Source organism: Thunnus maccoyii, chromosome 12 (assembly GCF_910596095.1).
Source record: "Thunnus maccoyii chromosome 12, fThuMac1.1, whole genome shotgun sequence".
In the NCBI taxonomy this organism is placed as follows: Eukaryota; Metazoa; Chordata; class Actinopteri; order Scombriformes; family Scombridae; genus Thunnus; species Thunnus maccoyii.
The window spans coordinates 5,795,346-5,820,472 of NC_056544.1; the positions used below are offsets into that span (position 1 = coordinate 5,795,346).

The 25,127-nt window shown below is 37.1% G+C and overlaps 3 long non-coding RNA genes across 4 annotated transcripts in view; 2 read left to right on the forward strand and 1 right to left on the reverse strand.

Annotated features, from left to right (window-relative positions):
- Positions 1–2,279: 2,279 nt before the first annotated feature.
- Positions 2,280–25,127, reverse strand: part of LOC121908533 — a 36,321-nt gene continuing 13,473 nt past the window's right edge. The window contains exon 3 of one of the 2 annotated variants that reach the window (XR_006099258.1): positions 2,280–2,587. This is a non-coding gene — a long non-coding RNA (uncharacterized LOC121908533). Of the gene's footprint in view, positions 2,588–19,774; positions 19,852–25,127 lie in introns of those variants that run through there. The other variant, XR_006099257.1, reaches the window with a different exon arrangement.
- Positions 4,263–7,103, forward strand: LOC121908532. The gene is made up of 4 exons (XR_006099256.1): positions 4,263–4,345; positions 5,459–5,533; positions 5,951–6,019; positions 6,534–7,103. It is a non-coding gene; the product is annotated as an uncharacterized LOC121908532 (long non-coding RNA).
- On the forward strand, positions 13,343–15,028 carry LOC121908536. The gene is made up of 3 exons (XR_006099261.1): positions 13,343–13,432; positions 14,694–14,729; positions 14,891–15,028. It is a non-coding gene; the product is annotated as an uncharacterized LOC121908536 (long non-coding RNA).

Below are 25,127 nucleotides of genomic sequence, written 5' to 3' on the forward strand. Positions count from 1 at the left end.
ATTTACTACTTACTAATACAATAGCAGTGTTTCAGCTTGTTGCATGATGATCAATCCCTTATCTATTTGTTTTTATGACAACTTTTGAACAAAGTTTTTTTCTAATTCGCCTTCAGTTAACAAGAGCAGCGATTTATTTTGGATGGTAACTTAGATCACAGATTGTTTATGCAACAGGTTGTGCTGTCGTGTCCAAAACTTTGTGACTACAAAATGGAGGAGAGTAGCTGCGTTGCATTCATCAGGCAATGTTTGAAAAACATGAGATTATATATTATATTTCCCATATCATTCACTGTTTAACAGCCTGGTTACAGGCTAGCAACACTACTCTAAAACCATTACAGTCTTTGTATAAATGAACACTTAAAATCCTTGACAAGAAACTGGTACATTTTCATCAAAATATAACTTGCTGAGTTGGGAAAACATGATTAAATATGTAGATGTTTGTCTTCTGTACAAGATTATATATGGCTTGACTTCTCCTCTGCTCAGACAGTTTGTCAACATACGAACAACTGCATATGGGTTCACAAGAGGTGCAGAAAGAGGGGATTATCATCATCATCCCACTCAGAAAAAGTACTTTCAGTCAGTCTGCATTCTCTGTTGAAGCTGCACTAGAATGGAACTCCATCCCAGCAACTATTATAGAGCTGGACACATACAGTTCATTTAGAACTCATTTAAAGAAATGGTTAATTAGTACTCAGTCTGTGCTGAACTTCCCTTGCTGTCTGCTGTCCAGTCGCTATCTTGCTATCTTGCTATCTTGCTATCTTGCTATCTTGCTATCTTGCTACTGCCAGTCAGCCCCCATGTACTTGCATGCATGTCTTATTGTTGTCTTGCTTTTATTGTGTCAGACTGATTTATGTATTTTACATACTCTGCATGCTTTTTTATATCTGTGCTTATAACACGTAAGCACAGATATAAAAAAGCAGTTATGTTTCAGTTAGTGTCTAACAATGCAGCTCACTGTGTTTTTTATTTAATCTACATTTCTATTAACATTAATATCTTCATGTATTATTGTCTTACATATCTTGTATTATTAACCTCTGTGTTGCATGTTTTAAATAGTGCCCGACAATGTAGTATAAGGGTGTCCTAAAGGATGTTTCTCTATAAACATTAATATAACCTTTTTTCTTCATTTTACTATTTGTTCTGCATGCTCATAAATGATCTCAATAACTTTGTAATTATTCCCCCCTTTTGACTCTTCATGTTATACTCTATATCATAGCATATCACATATATTGTATAGTCACACTGCACTGTTTTAGTTTACACACACAAAACCACAATTAAGATACTATATACTCATATTCTCTGTTTCTTATTATTTAGGTACAGTGTGAGACCGATCCTACTGCTGTGTATAGAGTGGTGGTGTATGGTGATCTAACTTACACCCCACCTTCTGTAAGTAAATACACATCTACATCAACAGTTACTTGCTGATTTTTTCCTGATATATATTCTATAATTGCCCAGAACTGTCTGTTCTTTAACCTTTTTGTCTTGTGGCCTCTAAAAACAAAACTGTGTCTACATGTGAACTCTCATCACCTGTTGCATATGTCTACCAGTTGTGACCAGTTTAATCCAAAAAGTGTTGTTCTTGTGGCAGGTTTTAGTCTTAAACAAGTTAAATTATCCAGTAATTCACAAGAAGAAACACCAAAGATTTGAGGAATGTCTTAATAAATTGGCATAACTTTGTGTAGCAGAGATGTTTTTGTCTTATTCTTTTCTTAAAACTGAAGAATATAGTTTCCCCAAACTGTGAGACATAAGTCTATCTGGTTATTCCAAAATATTATTATTATAATGTTGAGTTTTAGTACAAATGAGTCCAGCAGAGTTTTAGAGGATAAATGTTGATGTCAAACAACAAATATGTCATTCTGATGTGACGTTCAGCTTCCATCAACACCACCAGAGGAGTTATCTCATCCTATGAGTAAAATAATGTCTCCCTTTTGACCCTCATGTTGTATTCTATATCATAGCATATTTGTTGTAAAGCCACACTTAAATGTTCAGGTTTCACATGCACACACACACACACACACACACACACATGCACATTTTTAACATATTTTACACACTTTGTGTTTACCATGAAATACTGTATATTACAGTACAAAATGAGTCCAGCAGAGTTTTAAAGGTTAAATGTTGATGTAAAACAACAAACGTGTCATTCTGATGTTACATTGTCCTGATGTTTCACATTCAGGCTCAACCGGACAACCAGAGGAGCTTTCTCATCCGGTGTGTAAAATTGTTTCCCCCTTTTTGCACTCATGTTGTATTCTATATCATAGCATATCTGTTGTATAGTCACACTTAATTGTTTAGGTTTCACACACACACACACACACACACACACACATTTTTAACATCTTTGACAGACTTTATGTTTACCATGAAATACTGTACATCACAATAAAGATACTGTATACTCATATTCTCTGTTTATTAACTTTTACTTCTCTGGTGCCGGTTGTCCCCGACCCTTCTGAATAACAGGAGGATGTGGTGGATGGCCCGCAAACTTCTCCCACCCATTCTGTAAGTAAATACACATCTAAATGAACACTTACTTGGTGATTTTTTTCCTGATATGTATTCTACTATTGCAAAGATTATAAACTTTCACATGAGCAGTCGGTATGGAAGAGTGGCTTTCATACTATTATATGTTAAACTCTTAAACTTTTGGTTTTCTGATTAGATTTTAATATGCTTTTCTTAAAACTGAAGAATATACTTTCCCCAACCTGTATGACATAATTCTTGTGACGTTGTCCTGATGTTTCACATCACACTTAAATGTTCAAGTCACAGATGCACATGCACACACACACAGAGAGTTGTGTTTCCATCACTTCAGAGGACATTACATTGACTTACATTCATTTCCTTGAGACTTATCCTAATCCTAACCATAACCACCACATTCCTAACCCTAACCTTAGCATAACCCTAAACTAACCTTAACTTTAAACCAAGTCTTCACCCTAAAATTAATGAATTACTTTAAGGGGACTTGATTTTTGTCCCTATAAGGGAGGTGAGTCCCCACAACATGAGGAAAACCTGGACCACACACACACACACACACACAACCTTTTGGTCATAAAGATACTGTATACCCATATTCTGTTTAATAACTTTTACTTTTACTAGGTTGGGGTGGACGGCTTGCAAACTTCTCCCACCACTTCTGTAAGTAAATATACATCTAAATGAACCGTTACTTGGTGATTTTTTCCTGATATATATTCTATAATCGTCCAACACAATTTTTTTTTCTAACCTTTTTGACTTGTGACCTCTAAAAACAAAGCTGTGTCTACATGTGAACTCTCATCACCTGTTGCATATGTCTACCAGATGTGACCAGTTTAATCCAAAAAGTGTTGTCCTTGTGGCAGGTTTTATAGTCTTAAACAAGTTAAATTATCCAGTAATTCACAAGAAAAAATGCCAAAGATTTGAGGAAGTTCTGAATAAATTGGCATAACTTTGTGTAGCAGAGATGTTTTTGTCTTATTCTTTTCTTAAAACTGAAGAATATAGTTTCCCCAAACTGTGAGACATAAGTCTATCTGCTTATTCCAAAATATTATTATCATAATGTTGAGTTTTAGTAAAAATAATTTTACTCACTGTCATCCAGTGAGTAAAATTATTTTCCCCTTTTGACCTTCATGTTGTACTCTATATCATAGCATATCTGTTGTATAGCCACACTGCACTGTTTTAGTTTCACACACACACACACACAGACACAAAATGGAGATACTATATACTCTGTTTCTTATCATTTAGGTACAGTGTGAGACTGACCCTACTGTTGTGAATAGAGTTTTAGTTTATGGTGATCTAACTTATAAAGTTGAATTTTATGTTGAGTTTTAGTACAAATGAGTCCAGCAGAGTTTTAGAGGATAAATGTTGATGTCAAACAACAAACATGTCATTCTGATGTGACGTTCAGCTTCCATCAACACCACCAGAGGAGTTATCTCATCCTATGAGTAAAATAATGTCTCCCTTTTGACCCTCATGTTGTATTCTATATCATAGCATATTTGTTGTATAGCCACACTTAATTGTTCAGGTTTCACATGCACACACACACATATTTAACATCTTTGACAGACTTTGTATGCACCATAAAATACTGCACATTACAATAAAGATACTATATACTCATATTCTCTGTTTATTAAGTTTTACTTCTTTGGTGCAGGTTGACCCCGACCCTTCTGGACTACAGAAAGCTGGGGTGGATGGCCAACAAACTTCTCCCACCTCGACTGTAAGTAAATACACATCCAAATCAGCACTTTTTTTGGATGATATATATTCTATAATTGTCTGACACATTTTTTTTTTTCTAACCTTTTTGTCTTGTGGCCTCTAAAAACAAAGCTGTGTCTACATGTGAACTCTCATCACCTGTTGCATATGTCTACCAGTTGTGACCAGTTTAATCCAAAAAGTGTTGTTCTTGTGGCAGGTTTTAGTCTTAAACAAGTTAAATTATCCAGTAATTCACAAGAAGAAACACCAAAGATGAATAAATTGGCATAACTTTGTGTAGCAGAGATGTTTTTGTCTTTTTTCACATACTGAACAAACACACTGATAATAATGTTATTAGTGTTATTAATTGTTCAAAATACAGATGTTTGTCTATTTACTACTTAATAATACAATAGCAGTGTTTCAACATGTTGCGTGATGATCAATCCCTAATCTATTTGTTTTTATGACAACTCTTGAACAAATGAAAGTCTTTTCTAATTCACCTTCAGTTAACAAGGGCAGTGATTTATTTTGGATGGTAATTTAGATCACAGATTGTTTATGTGACAGGTTGTCCTGTCGTGGTCAAAGCTTACTGACTCCAAAGTGGAGGAGAGTAGCTGCAATGTTTGAAATACATGAGATTATAAACTTTCATATGAGCGGTCGGTATGGAAAAGTGACTTTCATACTATTAAATGTTAAACTCTTAAACTTTTGGTTTTCTAATTAGATTTTAATATGCTTTTCTTAAAACTGAAGAATATAGTTTCCCCAAACTGTGAGACATAAGTCTATCTGCTTATTCCAAAATATTATTATCATAACATTGAGTTTTAGTACAAATGGGTCCAGCAGTGAGTCCAGCAGAGTTTTAGGGGTTAAATGTTGACGTCAAACAACAAACATGTCGTTATGATGTGATGTTGTCCTGATGTTTCACATTCAGCTTCCATCAACACCATCAGAGGAGTTATCTCACACACGCATACACACACACACACACACACACACACACATTTTTAACATCTTTGACAGACTTTATATTTACCACGAAATACTGTACATCACAATAGAGATACTGTATACTCATATTCTCTGTTTGTTAACTTTTACTTCTTAGGTGCAGGTTGACCCCGACCCTTCTGAAGTACAGGAGGATGTGGTGGATGGCCCGCAAACTTATCCCACCTCGGCTGTAAGTAAATATACATCTAAATGAATACTTACTTGGTGATTTTTTTCTTGATATATATTCTACTATTGCAAAGATTATAAACTTTCATATGAGCAGTCGGTATGGAAGAGTGGCTTTCATACTGTTATATGTTAAACTCTTAAACTTTTGGTTTTCTGATTAGATTTTAATATGCTTTTCTTAAAACTGAAGAATATACTTTCCCCAACCTGTATGACATAACTCTTGTGACGTTGTCCTGATGTTTCACATTCAGCTTCCATCAACACCACCGGAGGAGTTATCTCACACACATACACGCACGCACATTTTTAACATCTTTGACAGACTTTATATTTACCATGAAATACTTGTACATTACAATAAAGATCCTGTACATGCATATTCTGTTTATTAACGTTTACTTCTTCGGTGCAGGTTAATTCCAACCCTTCTGTATTACTGGAGTTTGTAGTGGTTATCCAGCAAACTTCTCCCACCCCTACAGTAAGTAAATACACATCTAAATGAGCACTTACTTGGTGATTTTTTTCTGATATGTATTCTATAATTGCCCAGAACAGTTGTGTTTCTACCCTTTTTGTCTTGTGGCCTCTATAAACAAAATTGTGTCTACATGTGAACCCTCATCACCTGTTCCATATGTCTACCAGTTGTGACCAGTTTAATCAAAAAAGTGCTGTTATTGTGGCAGGTTTTAGAGTCTTAAAGACGTTAGTAAGTAACGTTACAATGTTTCTCATGTCCAGCAGTTTACTCTCAATTCACATCCATCAGTGTTATACAAACACCAGATTACTACAGTTTCCTAAAAAAACATGAAGTTCTTAAATGTTTGACTACAATTGACACTTGCTGTTGATAACCAGTGATACAACTGAAGGACCCACTCCACAGCTTAATGAATATTTTAGAATATATTTACTCCTTAACAGTTACTACCCTGTCTATATGAAATATGTAATATTTAAACTTGTGTTACACTTCTGTCCATCAACAGGCTCACAGCCTGCAGTGAGGGGCAGAGCTGCATCCCAGTAAGTGATGAAGACCACAGCAGCAACATGGGACACCTGAAGAGAGTGAAGCTTGATGCAGGACTGAGGCAGAAGCTGCAGGACATGTATTGTACAGTGTAATTACACTGTACAATACAAACACAACAAATTACTTATTCTGTAGTTACTGTTTAACTACCAGGTACCTATTCTAGTATGTACGATCTACTGTGCAATAATATGGCAATTTGGGAGGAATTCAAATTATTTAAATTATTATTATTTAACTACTAGGTACCTGTTATGTTATTGCACGGTAGAGTATGACCATTAAACTGAGCAAAAATCTGGATGTTTCAGGGAAGATGGAGTGTTGATTTCTGCAGCACTTAATAAATCTGACATGATTTTATTTCAAAATGACCTTATTACCGACAAACATCTCCAGCCTGGACAGCAAACCATCTACTGTTCATGTCCACTCTGTCGCAGTCTTTGGGAGAAATGTCCTTGTTGCCTGAGCAGATCTGGCTGTGATTCCTCTGTTCTTTTTCTCAGTATTAATGTGAAAAGTTAACCCCAAATTGTATTACAATTGTTTGAATGTAATGTACAGTAACAACATTAAAGCCAATGTAATACAAGGCCAGCAGACTTGTCATCATGGATTATTATCACAATTTGGTTGATGTGGACACTTGGTAACACAAACAGCATTAGATCATTTTCAGTAAACTGTTGCAAATAATATATGTTCAGTTTCTCTGCAACCATGTTTACCCAAAACTGTACTCATAAGTTCTATATGTCACATTCAACACTTACACTTACAGGTACATGTAGTGTATAATATGAAGGAAAAAACACCACATCAGAATTGTATAGTATAAAACTTTAGGTAACACTTTAGAATACAGCCTGCAACGTACATTGTAATTACTCCGTAGTTACGGTGTAATCAGTGTACCAGTACAGTATGTACCAATACATACATGTAGGTACAGGGGAACAAGATGTGAAGATATGGAGTAAGGGAGTAACAATATAGGTACTTACAAATTACTTATACTGTAGTTATTGTTTAACTACCAAGTACCTATTCTATTATAACGGAGTATGTACAACCTACTGAGCAATAATTTGGGAAGAATTTAGAGAGAATTAATACTTTAGGTATTATTTAACTACTAGGTACCTGTTATGTTATTACAGGGTACAGTATGACCATAAAACTGAGCAAAAATCTGGTTGTTCAGAGAAGATGGAGTGATGAGCACTTAATAAATCTGACATGATTTTATTTCAAAATGACCTTATTACCAACAAACAGGCAAAATACATTGCTCCCTTTTCATTTTGGGGTACTTAAAATAACTATGGGGTACATCTCTGCATTTACTTCGCAACAAAGGTCCAGGGGACAGTGTGTTGTCACGGATACTGTCGGCCTCTGAAGACTTTCTCAGCTGTCATTCACCTCACCAGCAAACTTCATCACTTGACGCTCGTTTATGGCATCTTGGCTCTGCCTGCTATCGGCGGACAGAATTCACCCACCAAAGATGTCATTCACTTGCGTGTAAACACATGTTGACAATTTTGAAGTCTTTAAAATGTTGAAAGTCTTCTCCTTGGCCTTCTTTTTCGTCCGGCATTACAGCTCCTCAAGGTGCAAGCTTATCTTTTTGTCAGTTCTGTGCACAGTCTCCTTTCATCCCAGGAAATAAATGTATAGCTATAGCTAATATAAATATAGCTGAAGACTGTTCTCACATTGTCCTCTGTAGTTACAGAGTAACTTATGTTGGTTGTTCCCCCCTTGTTACATTTAGTTACAGGGTAACTGCAGGGTGTGCAGGCTGTAATCTAAATCTTTCTTTTATTACCTTTTGTCATGCCCTCCACTTCTGCCTCCTCCTAGTGTGTGTGTGTGGGTGTGTCTCTCTCTCTCTCCCTTGTCTATGTCCAAATTACCGGAGTGGAGACAGGTGTGTGGGAGTCAGGCGACCAACTGCCATCCATCAGGAGTTCTGCTTAAATATTGGGTGCAACCTCCTACTCGCCGCCAGATCGCAGTCAGTCGTGCTTCTAGCCTCCTAACTTTGATTCGATTCAGTTTTGACAGCGTTCCTAATCTCTGTTTCTGTATTCCCACAGTTTGCCTTCGCCTGACTCCAGCCCTGGTCTCCTGCCTTCCTGCCTCACCTGCACAGCCCATCCCTCTGCCTGGCTCCCCTCTCCATTCCCTATACCCAGCCTCACACCCAGCCCAAGCTCCCAGGTTCCTGGCTACCAGCCCAGACCTTGGCCCCAGCCTCCCAGCTACCACCTTGCAAATAAAATCCTTTTCCAACTCTACTTGCTGCCTTCTGCCTCGGTGTCCTGCTCGTGGTTTCACTAGCCTAGCCCTAACACCTTTGATCCCCTGCATGTTTGTAGATACAAGTTGTATACACAAAGTGCTGTTAACTTGCTGTATAACAGTCTCCTTTAAGCTGTTATATGAAAATAAATAAAAATAATACAGCCTGTCGCTTTCTAGATTTTATACGAACATATAGCCAATAGCGAACTTATCGAGTGGGGTGAAAATTCGTTGAACAAGCCATCCTGTGTCAGTATCTCTGCTTCGCTCCATATTTCAGTCAATTGATTTTTTTTTTAAAAATGCACAAAATAGACACACACTATCTCAGTATGATACCGTGAGACACAAAGCACTATACAGTACATACAATAACTACAACAAGCTTTTTCAAACTTAACATTAGGTAGGTTATGAAGCCACCATTAGGTGGCATCATTGACCAATCTACATTTTATTGGTAATGTACATTTATTGAGGTGCAGTGCTTGAGATTAATTTGGATGTTCTTCTACTCCAGTATTTCCCCTTCGTCCAACATGACACATAAATGAGGGAATTATATTTATCAAATTGCTATTGCACAGTTGAAGTTACTATATATTCCCCACATGAAGATTTTTTTATGTAAGCTTTTGAAATCTAAAGCATCACTTTAATTTAAATGAGCTGTAAACAAAATAGAAGAGCACATGGACCAGCTGCAACATTAACACTTACTGGTTTAATCCCTGTGTACATTTGCTTTGGAGAGGAGGAGACCTCTGCAGATAATTCGGCTGCCGGTAAAAACATCCTGAACAATGAACACTGAAGAAATCCTATCCCGGAGAAGTTGGTTGTTTAACAATGAAGACAGCAACTTCCATCAACAGTCAGATTCTCTCTGCAGACTTCACTCACTCTTTATCCAGATTTCACTCTGTTCATTTGTGTCTTGATGATCAGCTGTGTTTGAGCACTTGTGATATTTTTGTTGTCGTTTCAAAAGTCAAGCTTGTTCTGTATTGAGATGTACAGCAACAATATAGCCATGGAGTTCATTGAAGTGAGCAGAGAAATGTACAGACCTGTCAGGGTATGTGACACTTTTTTTTACTGGATTTTGACTCCAAACATTTTCAGATGTAGTTAAAACTCTGAATAACAAACGGATGAACAACATTATCTTATTTCCTTCACAGGTGTTGTTTGACACAACCATATATGAGCAGGCTCAGCAGGTCATCTGACACATGGGCTCTTAAAAGTGTCGGATAAGACACACCGTAGTGTCAGGTCCACAGTAATATAAAATACCAGGTAAAATCTCATGAACTGTGTCTTGTACTTAAGTATAAAGACATGTGATCTCTTGTATGTTCTTTAGATTGCACCAGTGGCAAAAATGTTGAGGCTTCAGCAAAGAAAAGATCTGCTGTGCACTACACCTGAGCTTAACTCTGCTCATGTGACACCACTCTGTTTGTAATGAGGAAGAGAGGAACAGTAAAGATGAAGCTTGTGTTTTCTTTCTGTTTGAAGGTTCTGGGAGTTTGAACTTGAGGATTTTGGTGCTGATGTAGAGCCTCTTCTCAAGCTAGTAAGATCAGAATCCTGAAAGGCTTTATTCTACAGGTCCATCAATTTTATATTTGTGTGTTTTTAACAACTCATTTATTTTACAGAGAGAGGGTGCAATATGGTGCAAACTATAAGAAAAAACAGAAAAAAGTATGAGATTGGTTTATTACCTACTCATTATATTTGTATATATTTATGTATTATATATATTTCATACGTAGTTGTTAATTTGCATTACTTAGTTTTCAGTGTGTAGTTTTCTGTGTCAAACCATATATTATCATATCAGGTTGTTCAAACAAAGAAAAAATAACAATAAAAAATTTTTAAAAATTATAGAATTTCTAAGAAATAATCTATGCTAATATACACGCAAATTGACACGCAAAACTGTGCACTGAAAAGTATTTTCTGTCTTTTAAAGAATTGTTAAGAGGCGAGTTTGCATTCTCTATAAAAACAAACTGTTTAATACCTGCAAGTTGCTCCGAAGGATATCAGGATAAAAAAATTAAGGGACCTGTAAAATAAAGAGTTATTATGAATTGTTACATTACACTTGATTTATCTGCTCATGGTTTGAGGTGAACACCAGCATGAAGATGCGACTCAACTCCTCAACTCTCCAGAGAACATCTCTCCTCAGTTTAAGTGAGTCACATTTGACACACATGCACTGGAATACTTTTTGATCATCTATTTTGTTCCAACAAATGTATTGTAAAAATAAATGTATTGCAAAACTTTACATTCATAGCTGGAGCAGGAGGATTTGTCAACCACATACACATAGCAAATTATTTTTTGCAATGTCCTCTGCCAGAGTGCTGTGTCTACCATATGTGTGGAATGAAGAAGGCACAAGGCACAAGTACACCCTCCAGACAACAATACAAATAAGGCCAGTGAAAGTCCTTCCTCATCCTACTTCCGTTCAGGAAATGAGGTGTCAGCTGCAGCTCCGACCACCAGTTGCCGGGACAACAGCAACCTCAGTCTCTTTGACAGCAAGTCCCACCCCAGGAGCGTCACACCAACCATGAGAGTGAGTTTGTCTGTTTGGCTCATGCACATAATGTATACATAATGTACTTACAGTCAGTGATGACAATTCTTTGTAATTTCCACCTCTGCATGCTACATCTGTTGGCACATTACTGCCACCAACTTTCTGTTAGTGGAATAATGTGAAAGCTATGGCAGGAATGTGAATCATGTTGACAATACAGACAAAACGAGGACCCACACATAAAAACATTGCTCTGTAGCACTACTAGTGGACAAAAACTCCACAGGGTATCTTTTATATCTAAGTTGTGATGTCGTCATCTAAAAATGAGCAAAATGCTCAGAACTTGAACATAATGATATGTAAATATGATTTCTTTTAATCAGTGTGTCTTTTTGTGTTTTGCAGGAGCGTGTATGCGTGTATGAACAGGTGGGATAAAGCAGTGGTTCACTAAATACTTCCCTTTACTTTCACAATAGTGGAATGCTCCTAAATTGAGGCATTAACAGGACCTGTTAATCAACAATGAGGGCGCTGGCAACAAAAAAGTGTTCACCTGAAAACCTGCAAACCACAGGGATGAGTATTGATAGTGATCTCTCTGCTGCATGTTTTTTTTTAGTCCCTAAGTTCAGCTGAAAACGATTTCTAAAAAGTGAAGGAGTTTGTTATTATTTGATCTTCACACCTTGTGAAGCATGTTGGTCTACCTTTATCTTGGTGTTTGGCTGGGTTCTTTTTTAGGACTTGGTGGCTTCATGGTCCTTTAAAATGTGCAGGTTGGAGGGAGAAATGTGTTTACATTTGCACTTTATTACAGAGCTGCAATAAAGCGGAGAAGTGTAGAAAGCTCCTACACTTTACTACAGAGACTGTATGATATCTGGCAATATAAAACATTGGATCAGCTTGAAATGTTTCTTGGCATTAATAAGTCTGCTTACAACTATGAATAACGCAACAAGGCTAAGAGTCTAAAAGGTCTGATAGGGACCCTTAAGTGTTCTTACTAGAACTTCAAAGTTTATCTTCAAAGCAGGCAATGCTATCACAAACATAAATTAAGTTAAAAAAATACTTTCCTACCTCAAAATTATTTTTTTCTTTCTAAAATTGGCTGTGTCTGCCACAGGGTGCTACTTCCTCACATGTGGAACAATGACTAAATTGAGCATTTGCAGAGTGAATCAGAGTGAATCAGGTGAGGTTGTCTGACATTGACTGCTGTAAGTTATTGGTTTGATTGCCTAAAAATATGTGTTTGTATTGATTACTGACGGTGGCTGATTGTACTCAGTTTCTAACAGCAGTATGCAGTAAATAGTCACCATTTGTGTGCATGTTTTTTAACTACTTTCCTAACATTATGTACTTAATGGTGCAATAATGACTCCTAATAAAACTTCGCATCTCAGCATTCCCATTTCCCTTTTTTATCAGTGACATGAACACTTACTCACCCAGAAAACCACCCAGGAAAACCTCATGTTTCTGTCAGCTGCTGCGTATTCCTGTTTTCACAGAGATGGGACCAGATGCAGTGGACTACAAAATTAGATACTGCCATTCTCTCAAGTGCTTGAGAACAGAATGCCTTGGTTTGGTTGCCTGGATTACTTTATATCTTCATTGAAGTCCGAAGTTCATTGAAGACTACATCAGCTGAGGGAGAGCAAAAGACTTTAAAATACAAAATTGTGATTATACACATTCATTGTCATAGATGAATGAAGTAATTATACGCAACAATGTTTTTTAGCCTAGTACAACACATCAAGATGAAAAGCTGTGGAAAGTCCTCGTCAATTGTTATATTTTTTTTCATCGTGAACTTACCACAGAAGCAACTAATAGGATGATTCAACAACAACTGTCATGTTGGACATCCTTTTTACACTTTCTAACACTCAGGAACAAGAAAACCAGATCAACTGTACAAGAGATACAACTCAAGATCGAGGGTAGGTTGAGAGTCTTAACTGATGTGCATGTTATCTTTGTCATTTCAGTCGGAGACACATGCGTATAGGAATTAACCATTTTTTGCAAATGGCTGTATGGTTATTTTGGTGGAAATGCCTCTGCTGTTTGAGAGAGATCTCAAAGAATCTGAGCAACAAACACTCTCAATCCTCCCTAACCGGAAATGTTACAGAATCAGAGCTGCTGTAAATATACATAATCATTAGAGTTAAGCAGTTGACCACGCCAAAGCTTAAAAAAGAGTGAAACTCAAGATCAACCACCACACACGAAAATGACTTTACTGTGACTTTATGAACAACACGTTTCGCCTGTACCTTCTTCTGGTTTGCTCAGCAAAATAGTAACAAGAGTAACAAGGAGAGCTGGTAGTTCATGAAGGCTGCCTATAGCCACGTATATGATACTGACAGTGCAGTCTAAAGTTGTGGACCTACTTCGACAAGAGTTGGAAACAAAAGTCAACGTCATTCATATGAGACAGGCTTTACTCTCGTGTTGTATCGCGTGATTAACAACTAGTTAAACCTCCACTCATCAGTAGGTTTAGAGGGTATATTTAACCGCCAACATGGTAAGGCCACCAACATAGTAAGATTTTTAGTGTTATTTAATTGTTTAAAATGCAGATATTTGTCTATATACTATTTACTGATGCAATACTAGTGCTTCCACATGTTTACTCTACCGATAAACGGGCTAACCTATTAGCACATGCATAGGGCTATTTGCTGTCGTGTGATGATAAAAGGTATTTATCTATTGCTTTAATGACGACTCTTGAATAAAAGAACTTGATTTTCTGCTGCGGGTACAGTTAAGGGGCAGAGTTTTTATGTTGGATGTTAAATTAGATCAGAGATTGTTTATGCGACATGCTCTCGTGTCATGCTCAACATGTCTAAGTTACCTCCAAAATGTAGTGTGGTAGCCACGTTGCATTCATCATGCAATTTTTGAAAAACATTAAATTAGGACATAACTGCTCATATGATTTCATTTGAGCAGTTGTATGTTAAACTCTTAAACTTTTGGTTTTCTAATTAGATTTTAATATGCTTTTCTTAAAACTGAAAAATATAGTTTCCCCAAACTGCATGAGATAAGTCTATCTGCTTATCATTATTATAAAATTAAGTTTTAGTACAAATGGGTCCAGCAGAGTTTGAGGTTAAATGTTGATGTCAAACAACAAATATGTCATTCTGATGTTACATTGTCCTGATGTTTCACATTCAGCTTCCATCAACACCACCAGAGGAGTTATCTCATCCTGTGAGTAAAATAATGTCTCCCTTTTGACCCTCATGTTGTACTCTATAGGATAGCATATCTGTTGTATAGCCACACTGCACTGATTTAGTTTCACACACACACACACACACACACAATATTAAGATACTATATACTCATATTCTCTGTTAATTATTATTTAGGTACAGTGTGAGACCGACCCTACTGCTGTGAATAGAGTTGTGGTTTATGGTGATCTAACTTACACTCCACCTTCTGTAAGTGAATACACATCTACATGAACAGTTACTTGGTGATTTTTTTCTGATATGTATTCTATAATTGCCCAGAGCAAGTTTGTTTTTTAACCATTTTAACTCGCAGGTCCTTTGACAGTTCTTTTGCTTTCCTCATGGCTCAGTATCCAGTAAAGTCAAAGCAGCCCTGGATTAAATGTGCAGGGTTCTCTCAAGATCTAAGAAACTCTGACCATTTATACACAGACACTAATTACATCAAAGACGTCACAGGTGTGGAAACTTACCCCTCATAGCCATTTAAACCTGTGTGTGTCAACTTGTGTGTATATTATCAGTCCAAATATTCAAGGGAATGTAAACTTTTGATCAAAGCCGTTTGGGTGATTTCAGTTAAAAAGGACACACAATTATGTGAAAATAAATGGCTTCACCAATCTATCCCTAAATAAAAGAAAATGTTTCAGCATGATCAGTCATATTTTCCAAAAATGACAAATATTTCACAATTCTGCCAGGGTATGTAAACTTATGAGCACAACTGTATATATATATATATATATACATATACATATATATATATATATATATATAGTACTACTACCACTGTATAGAAATGAAGAAAACTTTTTCCGGTGGGTATCATTTTTGAGCTGCCACTCTGCACTTTCTTGTTCACTGTTGAATACAAGTCCAATATTTCCTGGCCTTTAGCTCTAGTTTGGTCCACAGTCTCTTGGTCATTCAATTTTCTTTTCAGAAACAGGTATTAAAAAACAACAAATGAGTGATTATTAGATATTTTGACATACAAAAATTAGCTAGCTACTAGCTATAGGTCTTCCTCAGGTGTCAGTCTCTTAGGCTAGCCTGTTAGCCTAACCCCACTAAGTTAGTGGAAATGTTGTCTAGTGGAGACACTGTCTGGGATTTCTTCACCTCCACGTTGGTCATAGACTTTTTCAACAGCAGCCATTTTGACATGAAAAAGGTAAACACAGGTATTAGCTACTAATCACAATAATTAAGGCTCTCTACCTAAATATAACAGAACCTTCATTAATGTCATTAGTAACATCTGTGTTTACCTACTTTTTCAGGTCAAAATGGCTGCTGTTGAAAAAGGTCTATTATAGAAGTCCGTCTCATCGTGGATTATCCTTTAAATACTGCATATATGTAACTCACTTAATTTAGAAATTTAGCATTTGGAGGAGTTTCCCTCTCAGTGGTCACTGAAGAATATTCATTGAGAAAAGTTTGGAAATAAACACTAGTGGTTATTTGACTTGTGAATTTCTTGACAGGTCTCGGCTCATAGTCTGTACACAACTGACTACACAAATGCGGCCTTGTTTCTTGGAGCATCTAGTGTTTCCAGCACATTTGACCTTACTCCAAGAGGTCACGATGAGTTTCACTGTGAAAACGAGACCTCATCAGCTTCAAATGTCAGGGGCCAACGCTCTTCATTCATGCCAACACCTGCGACCACTAGTTCAACTACAGAGTCGACAGCCTTAGTCCCCCCCAGAGCCTCTGTCTCTACATTTCAAAGGTAACGTTAGCCTAAATCACTTGTTAAATGACGGTGATACAATTTATCATTTCAAATTTACCAATTGCACGGCAGAAAGTAAAAGTAAAATATACTTAGATGATATGATCATAACAACTCCAGTTGCCATGTAATAATAATTAATACTACTTGTCATACATTTCATTTACATTATTATACACATTTTAACATTTTTCCCCACACTCTCATGACCTCACCAAGGAAGTGGCAGAGGTCATGTTTTTAGTCTGTCTGTCTGTCTGTCTGTCTGTCTGTCTGTCAGCAAGATTACACCAAAGGTCCTGCATGGATTTAAATGAAACTTTGGGCCAAATCCACAAAGAATGGATTGCACCCACTAATAGCACATGATAAAATAAAATGAATGGAGGCAAATGGCTGCTGATTGACTTTCATTCAGAGCAACAATTACAAGATTTCAACATTGGAAAATGTTTTGCTGTTGCTACTGAGATCATTTTCAGTTGCTGCTGGGATTAATCTTACTCTTGAAATAGTATTTTTATAGGTGAGTTGTAACACTGGTGTCTTCGACACTTTGCTTCTTATCCTCCTTATAATGTCACTTAATCAAACATGGCGGTGAGGTGCATAAAACATCTAGCTCATCTGGCTCCTTGGTGGAGTTCTGCGCTCTACTGAGTGCATTTTCTAGTTATTGTTGATATACAAAATACATAAGACCATTAACCATTGCTAGGATTATGAATCCCCTGTGTGTCATAGCAATTATTTCAATATAATATTCTTCAGATCAGTGTAACTTGCTGTGGTGGTTGGTGGGAGGTTGAGTCCCAGCAGAATGGATGTGGTCTGTTTTGTAGAATGTGAGGCTACCCTTCAGGGGATCTGCATACATTCTGTATATATAGTGGCTCCTATAATGTTTGGGACAAAGATTTATTTGGTTCTCAGGGTTTCCCGTATATTAACACCTTGGCAGGCTGCCAGGGTACCAGCTCCCCCGCCAAAGTATCTGAGAGACTGTCAATAATAAAAAAAAACATATTACCGTAATCAGAGATGGAAATTGAGCTTGTCCCCACCCCCTACTTGGCCAAGCTACATACATAAATAAAAAGCCTTGCTTTTGTTATTTACTTGTTGTTGTTTTTTTCCCCATTTTCTAATCTTTAATACAAAAGGTTAGACTTCCACCCCACCACCACTACCAAAACTGATAGAACACAACCATTACATATTGATTATTCGATTATGTTTTTCGTTGCAACAGTGGAAATGATGATGATGCTGCAGGCATTGGAGAGGTCACTGAGAGAATAGAAGAGCTTGTGCTGGCATCACAGAGCCTACCAGATGTCGCTGCAGCAATCAGAGAGCTCATCAGTTTGGCTGCTACTCAAAGAGTCATCTTGACTCCTTCCCAGCTACATACCATCAAGCAAGGGTTCTGCTGTGTTGTTTGTTTGAGTAAGTATGCAATATATACTTATTGTCCTATATGTAAAATAATTTTGGATCCATTTTATTTAGGGTGTGCCAGAATTTGAGATTTCCAAATACACATACAGTTTTACATTCGCTAACCAAGGCTAGCTGTGTCTCATGCAGTACAATGAATTACATGTACTGATGCAGACCTTTGTGTGACAGCCCATGGTGTAATGATACAATAAAGAAAGTTTTAAAAGAATTTAAGTTGAGTAAAAAGAAAACACTATCACCAAGTAGGCCTACATCAAGATCACTTTAAGGACAGATGGGGACACACATAGAGAATGACTATTTTCTCTCATTTTGTTTTTTAGATTTGATCGAGGAGCCAGTCTTCGCACAGTGTTGCCGAAGCATTATTGGCTGCAAAACATGTGTGGAACGGTGGCAGCAGACCTTTGTGCACTGTCCAAAATGTAGAGGGAACACCGCAGAAAACAACATCTTTGAAGTTACTGGTCTTTTAGAGGCATTTTCTGTTCTGAGATCCCTTTTTGAGGATTTGTAATATCTGTAGATGTCCAGCTTACTGACATAAAAAATATCACAAATAATAAACTGGACCAACTTCATGAGCTTGTTCTCCATGTATCTTTACTGCTCCTTCTCCTGTACAACAACACCGAACTTAATGCTTCCGCCTACATCATCCTATATGACATGCACACTCAACGTCAAGATAATACATTGACAGGATCTTCTGATACTAACTGTCATTCATTACATCTCCCCCTCTAAGATAATTATCTCAAAAGTCTCTCTGAATATTTACTGTAAACAACTTTAACTTAACATTGTAGTAATCCATATGCTTTTATACTCTTTTCCCAGTATTTCCACAACTAAAATAATAAACATTTTCTTCCTTTTACTGAATCTTCAACAGAAATATCAAAGACAACAAAACATCTTTGTATCACACTGTTCACTGTCCAACCTATTCCTGACAGCTATGGGGTATAGATTTTCTATTTAACAAGCTTACAAGTCAACTGAAACATTTCCTATGTTATCATTAACAGTGCATCTATCTTATCATCCTCCTTTTTCAAAAAAAAAACTCTCACAGTCCATAGACTTCACAAATCCAGCCTGATTGCTGGTTTGCTCACTCTGCCAGAGCAAGTAACATTATTATTCCCCTGTGTGAAAGTGACCAGTGTCTCTGTAGCTCGGGTCACCTCAGTGTCCCTATCCTCTTCAGGTTAGGTTTCAGATTGTCTTTCAAGGTCCCTGTTTGAAGAGGACTAACATACACATACACTGATCTTTATTCGTCTGAAATAATCAGCTCTTGAGAAAACATTAAGATCCAAAAGAAAACTTGATTGGCTCATAAATGAACCTACACAATATCAGAAATTTGTCCAGGTGATCAAATTCAAGTCTCAACTCTGTGTATTTTATGTTCTCAAACTTGTCTCGCTTCTATCAAAAACAAAAACAGAGTCAAAACAGTTACAGTTATACATTTGTATATTCTGTACACCTAAGTAAAAATATATAAGACATCATTAAATGCTATTATTTGCTGACTGTACAGTCTCTTCCAAAGAAAACAATGCTGTGTGTGTGGGGAAGATGAGATAAATTGTGAAGTTATACTTTGTACTACTTGTTACTGTTTCATACTGTAAAAACTGATCAGTGCCTCATCACATAAATATCATCTTAAGGGGAGGTGAGATTACAAGAGAATGCAGGTTTATAGTGATAATTACCTGATTTTTCTGCTACACATGCAGGATTCAGGACTTCCTGAGCTGGTTCAGAAAAACTTTCTGCTGCTACTGCTGCTGCTGCTGCTGCCTAAAGACGAGGACTGAAACTGTTCCTCTGTTTGTTTATTGCTTTGTCCATATTGTTAATGTTTCTGTTAAAAACAATACATTCATTGATGTAATAATTAAGTATTCATCTATTGTGATTTAATGCAACAGGTGTAAGTTGGATTCACTGTACTTTTCATTAGCTTGGTCTTTATAAAAGTGTAAGTTATAATTTATCTGAATAAGAAGTTGGAAAAATCAGATCTGAAACAAACAAACATTTTTCAGGTAGACTTAAACAAACAACCAGAAATAACATGAAATCAAGGAGCCTGACTGATACCAGATTTTTTGGGCCAACATTGACTTCTGAGAGACTCAAAACCTATATAAAATCTCTTCTAGTGGACAACCTTTTTGTACTTCTCGGCCCATTTATCGTCCTTGCTCTACATAAATGAACAGAAAAGATAACAAATGAGAGACACTGAGACGAGATAACATCTGAGGCACAGGGAAATGGATCCACCATCACCCTCGATCCAGATTTTTGGGGAAATATTTAGCCTAACTTTTATCAGGAATGTCTCTGCTGTGATGTGTCCTAAAACTGGAAACATTGAAACATTCTAATTTAGTGTTTGAGTTTAAAAAAGTACTGATTAAAAACTAGTTTCTCTAAAATTTTACTTAATAATGGAAGACTTGACATCAGTCTAAAATTGCTGGGTGTTAAAATATCCAGGTGTCCATTCTTTAAAAGAGGTTTTACTAAAGCAGTGGTGATATCACAGATTTTTGAATCTGTGACATCACCACCAATACAAATATAAAACCTTCATGGATCAAAAATTCATAATGAGTCATAATTTGTCTTCTTTGCCATTTAAGGGGGTGTCGTGTCATCAGTTTTACAGACATCTCTTTTATAATGGCCAGAACTCCCTGGAAGAAAAGATCTTGTATGTCAATGGGACCTTCCTGGCTAAATGAAGGATAAATAAAAAATTATGTGGAAGTATGGGGAAAATGCTTTTTCACTGCAATACCACAAGTGGCCACTGGGAAAAGTTGTAGTGTAAGTGAGGTCCATTGAGAAGTTTAAAGCATGGCTGTAAACTGAAGCTATTACAGTGAAGTTCACAGTTCAGGCCCAAATCAACTTGGCAGCGAACTGTGAGAGCTGAGTTAAAGGAGATGGTCCTAATAATACTTGCCTTAACCATGTTTTAACCACATTTTTTTCTCCCTTGTCATACCAGGGCCTGCTAATCAAACAAATAAAACAAGGGTGCTGGCAATCTCTTTGATCAGCAGATTTAACAGGTTCAGGAGTCATCTGGAGGTATTTTCAGTGTTATTTTGTTCCAACAAATGTATTGTAAAATTTTACATTCATAGCTGGAGCAGGATGATTTGACAACCACACAGACATAGCAAATTAAATTTTTTGAAGTATTCTCTGCCAGAGTGCTGTGTACACCATATGTGTGACATGAGGAAGCTTAGCAAACAAGTACACCCTCCAGAAAATAATACCAACTGTGAATTAAAGCTGCAAGCAGCGATGATCGGGCCCTCTGAGGTCTTTTATTGCGGGCATGCAGATGTGTTCAGGACCAGGCTCCTATCGGACGTTGCATGAACGACTTACATATCACTTCCTGTGGTCACGATGTGGCACTAGAGAACAACCACTAATTATACAACATGTTGTATATCATGTCATATCATGTGCTATGGCTATGACCCAATATGGACATATAGAGGTGTTCAGGCCAGGAGTCTTATCAAGCATGTGAAATTTGGGGCAAAGACAAGGTCTAGTGGAGTTGCAACAACTTCCTGTTTAATGGCAAAACATCAAAGTTTGGCGCATCACCACGTCAAGGGCGTCCAATGAAAACTCAAAATTTTGAGACTTTTCATCACAAAGGTGTTTTGATGACACTGTCCAAATTTGAAGTCGCTTGGGTTAGGAGGAGTTTGTTAAAATATAACGCCTGCAAAGGGCAAAAATTGCACAGTTTACTCAAAATGGCCAACTTCCTATTGGACTTAGGGTATGGCTCCAACAGGCTTTTTTGTGCATCTGGACGTGTGCCTACCAAATTTCGTTCATCTACATCAAATTTAAAGATGAGGGCTTTTAATTTGAAATTTTCTAGGGGGTGCCCTTGAGCCATTTTGGAACACCCGAGTCAAAACCAATATCCGATATCAAGTTTCGCCACGTCTGATGAATGTGCAAAGTTTCATGAGTTTTCAAGCATTCCTAGCACCTCAAAAATGCCAAAAGTAATTAAGGGGTGCTATAGAGCTGCCGTGCCACGCCCAAGCCCATTTGTAATATCAAATCGAACTAATTATTAATCCGAACAAGTGTGCAAAGTTTTGTGAGTTTTGCATATCCTAAAGGCCTCAAATATGTCTTTGTAAAATGAAAACTGACGCAAGAAATCCAAAATGGCTGACTTCTTGTTGGGTAAAAAAAATAATTTTTAAAAGTTTCTAGGTATACCGATGAGCGCAATGATCCCACCAAATTTCATCAACATCAAAGAAACTTTTTCTAAAATGGACCTGCATTTGGGGGAGCAATGGAGCCTGCTGGCCATGCCCAAGCCCAATCACTATAAAAGATACAATTTCCCCTGACTTCTGATGCATGTGTAAAGTTTTGTGAGTTTTCAAGCATGTTTAGCCCCTCAAAAATGTATTCCATTGCAGATAATAATAATAATAATTCCCTCAGATACAATAGGGCCTTCGCACTGCTACGTGCTCATGCCCTAATAAGGCCAGTGAAAGTCCTTCGTCATTCTACTTCCCTCCAGGAAGAGAGGTATTAGCTGCACCTCCACCCACCAGTTGCCAGGAAAACAGCACCCTCAGTCTCTGTGACAGTAAGTCCCACCCCAGGAGCGTCACACCAACCATGAGAGTGAGTTTGTCTGCTCAGCTCATAATGTATCATCAAAACATGTCTCCTTCCAGCCAGAAGGGCTCACTGGCATGAAACCAACTTCTGTTTGAGGCAGTAAAATGTATAGGTTTGAGTGGAGTTTCTTCGAGAATGACAGTGTGTCCTACAAAATACAAACATGTTAGTTCACCTAGTTCAGTGTAGTATAATAGTTTTTGGACTACAACTGAGCTCTGTGGTTCAGGCTTTTGTTATGGTTTGTTTTGTTTTGTTACTGTTAATGATTTACAGAGGGTAAGTTGATTACATTTCTCTTTTCCATGATGAAATGGCAGCTGCATATTCTTGAATTCACATCTCGCTCCCTGTCTGTCATATAATGAATAATGAAAACCTGCCAAATAATCCCCTTACCCATAGTTGAAACACTCTACACTCTTCTATTTGTCTTGTTAAGCACTTTTAACATTCATTTTGAAAAGTGCTATACAAATAAAGTTTATTATTTAGTATTAGTAGTAATATTAGTAGTATTGGTATTAAAATTTGTGAAGACCCTGCCTTTCCCTGGGGCTGCTACGAACAAAAGGTTTTCTGTCTCTCCTTCCTGAAGCCAGTATTTGCATCTCGCAGCTATAGTTCCTCTTTGCTTTTTATATTGCATGATATCTCCACTTTCACGCACATCCTACAGTACTGGTGACCAGAGAGCAGTCAGTGGCACATGTGAAGTCGTCTGGTACGGCAAGTAATGTCTTGTAGGGTTTTAAGATCTCTAAGGGATAACTAATGACTCAACCAGCCAATTTTACTCAAGCACAGGCAGCCAACTGGGTTAATCAGGCTTGAGAATTGCCAGGAGTGAGGGTTTTAGAAGTAAATAAGTTAACTACCATTTATTCCATTCAAACTCACTTCTAATTAATGTTTCTTCCTATTTTAACAGAGGTGGGACCAGATTCAATGGGCTACAAAATTGGATACTACCATTTTCTCAAGTATTTGAGAACGGAATGTCCAGGTTTGCTTGCCTGGATTACTTTGCATCTTCCATGAAATCAGAAAGATTTCAAAGATGAAGATGAAGATCACATCAGCCAAGGGACAGCACAAGCCTTTAAATTACAAAATTGTGATTATACACAATCATTGTCATAGATGAATGAAGTAATTATACGCAACAATGTTTTTTAGCCTAGTACAACACATCAAGATGAAAAACTGTGGAAGTCCTCATCAGTTTTTATATATTTTTTCATATGTGAATCACATACAATTAAGATCTAAAAAAAAAAGGCGTTACTATGGAAGTCACTAACAGGAAGATTCAACGACAAATGGTGTACTGGACATCCTTTTTACACTTTTAACACTCGGGAACAAGAAAACAGGGTCAACTTTACAAAAGATACAACTCAAGATCCCAGGTAGGTTGAGAGTCTGATATATATGTTATAATTTCAGTCAGAGACACTTAGGTAAAGGAATTCACCATTTTGCTGTTCAAAGGAGTTCTCAAAGAATCTGAGCAGCAACGAGGACTCTTAATCCTCCCTAACACATAATGGTAGGGAATCAGAGACAACTGTAAATGTACATGAACATTAGAGCTTATCAGACAACAATGCCAAAGCTTAAAAAAGGAGTGTTGGCATTAGAAATCAACAATAATAAGGAGACCTGGCAGTTCATGAGGGCTGCCTAGTGCCACATGTACAATACTGACAATAAAGTCTATCAATGATATCAGTGATTCCAAACGAGCTTCAAGCTTCCCTAACTAAACACAAAGCTACATTTACTGTGTACATTGACAAATGTGATCTGAAACTTGTGGACCGCCTATGACAAGAGCTGGAAACAAAAGTCAACGTGACGTTCAACGTGTGAGACTCTCGTATTGTCGCGTGATTTACAACTACTGTACCTCCTTTCCTATCCCTACCTCGTTCCATTCACGTGAAGCCATTAAAGACATTAAGTCTATAGTAGCTTTAAAGGGTATATTTTCCTACCAACATGGTAAGGCCACCAACATAGTAAGGTTTTTAGTGTTATTTAATTGTTTAATATGCAAATGTTTGTCTATATACTACTGACTGATGCAATTCTAGCTTGTGTTGCTTTCTATGGACATACCGGCTAGCCTGTTAGCACATGCGATGCGTAGGCCTATTTGTAGTTGTGTGATGACAAAAGGTATTTATCTATTGTTTTAATGATAACTCTTGAATGTAGCAACTGGCTTTTCTAGTCAGGATACAATTAAGGGAAGAGTTTTTATTTTGGATGGTGAATAAGATCAGAGATTGATTATGCGACATGCTCGTGTCGTGCTCCATTTGTTCAAGATACTTCCAAAGTGTACTGTGGTAGCCACGTTGCATTCATCATGCAATTTTTGAAAATCATTAAATTAGGATATAACTGCTCATATGATTTAATTTGATTTCA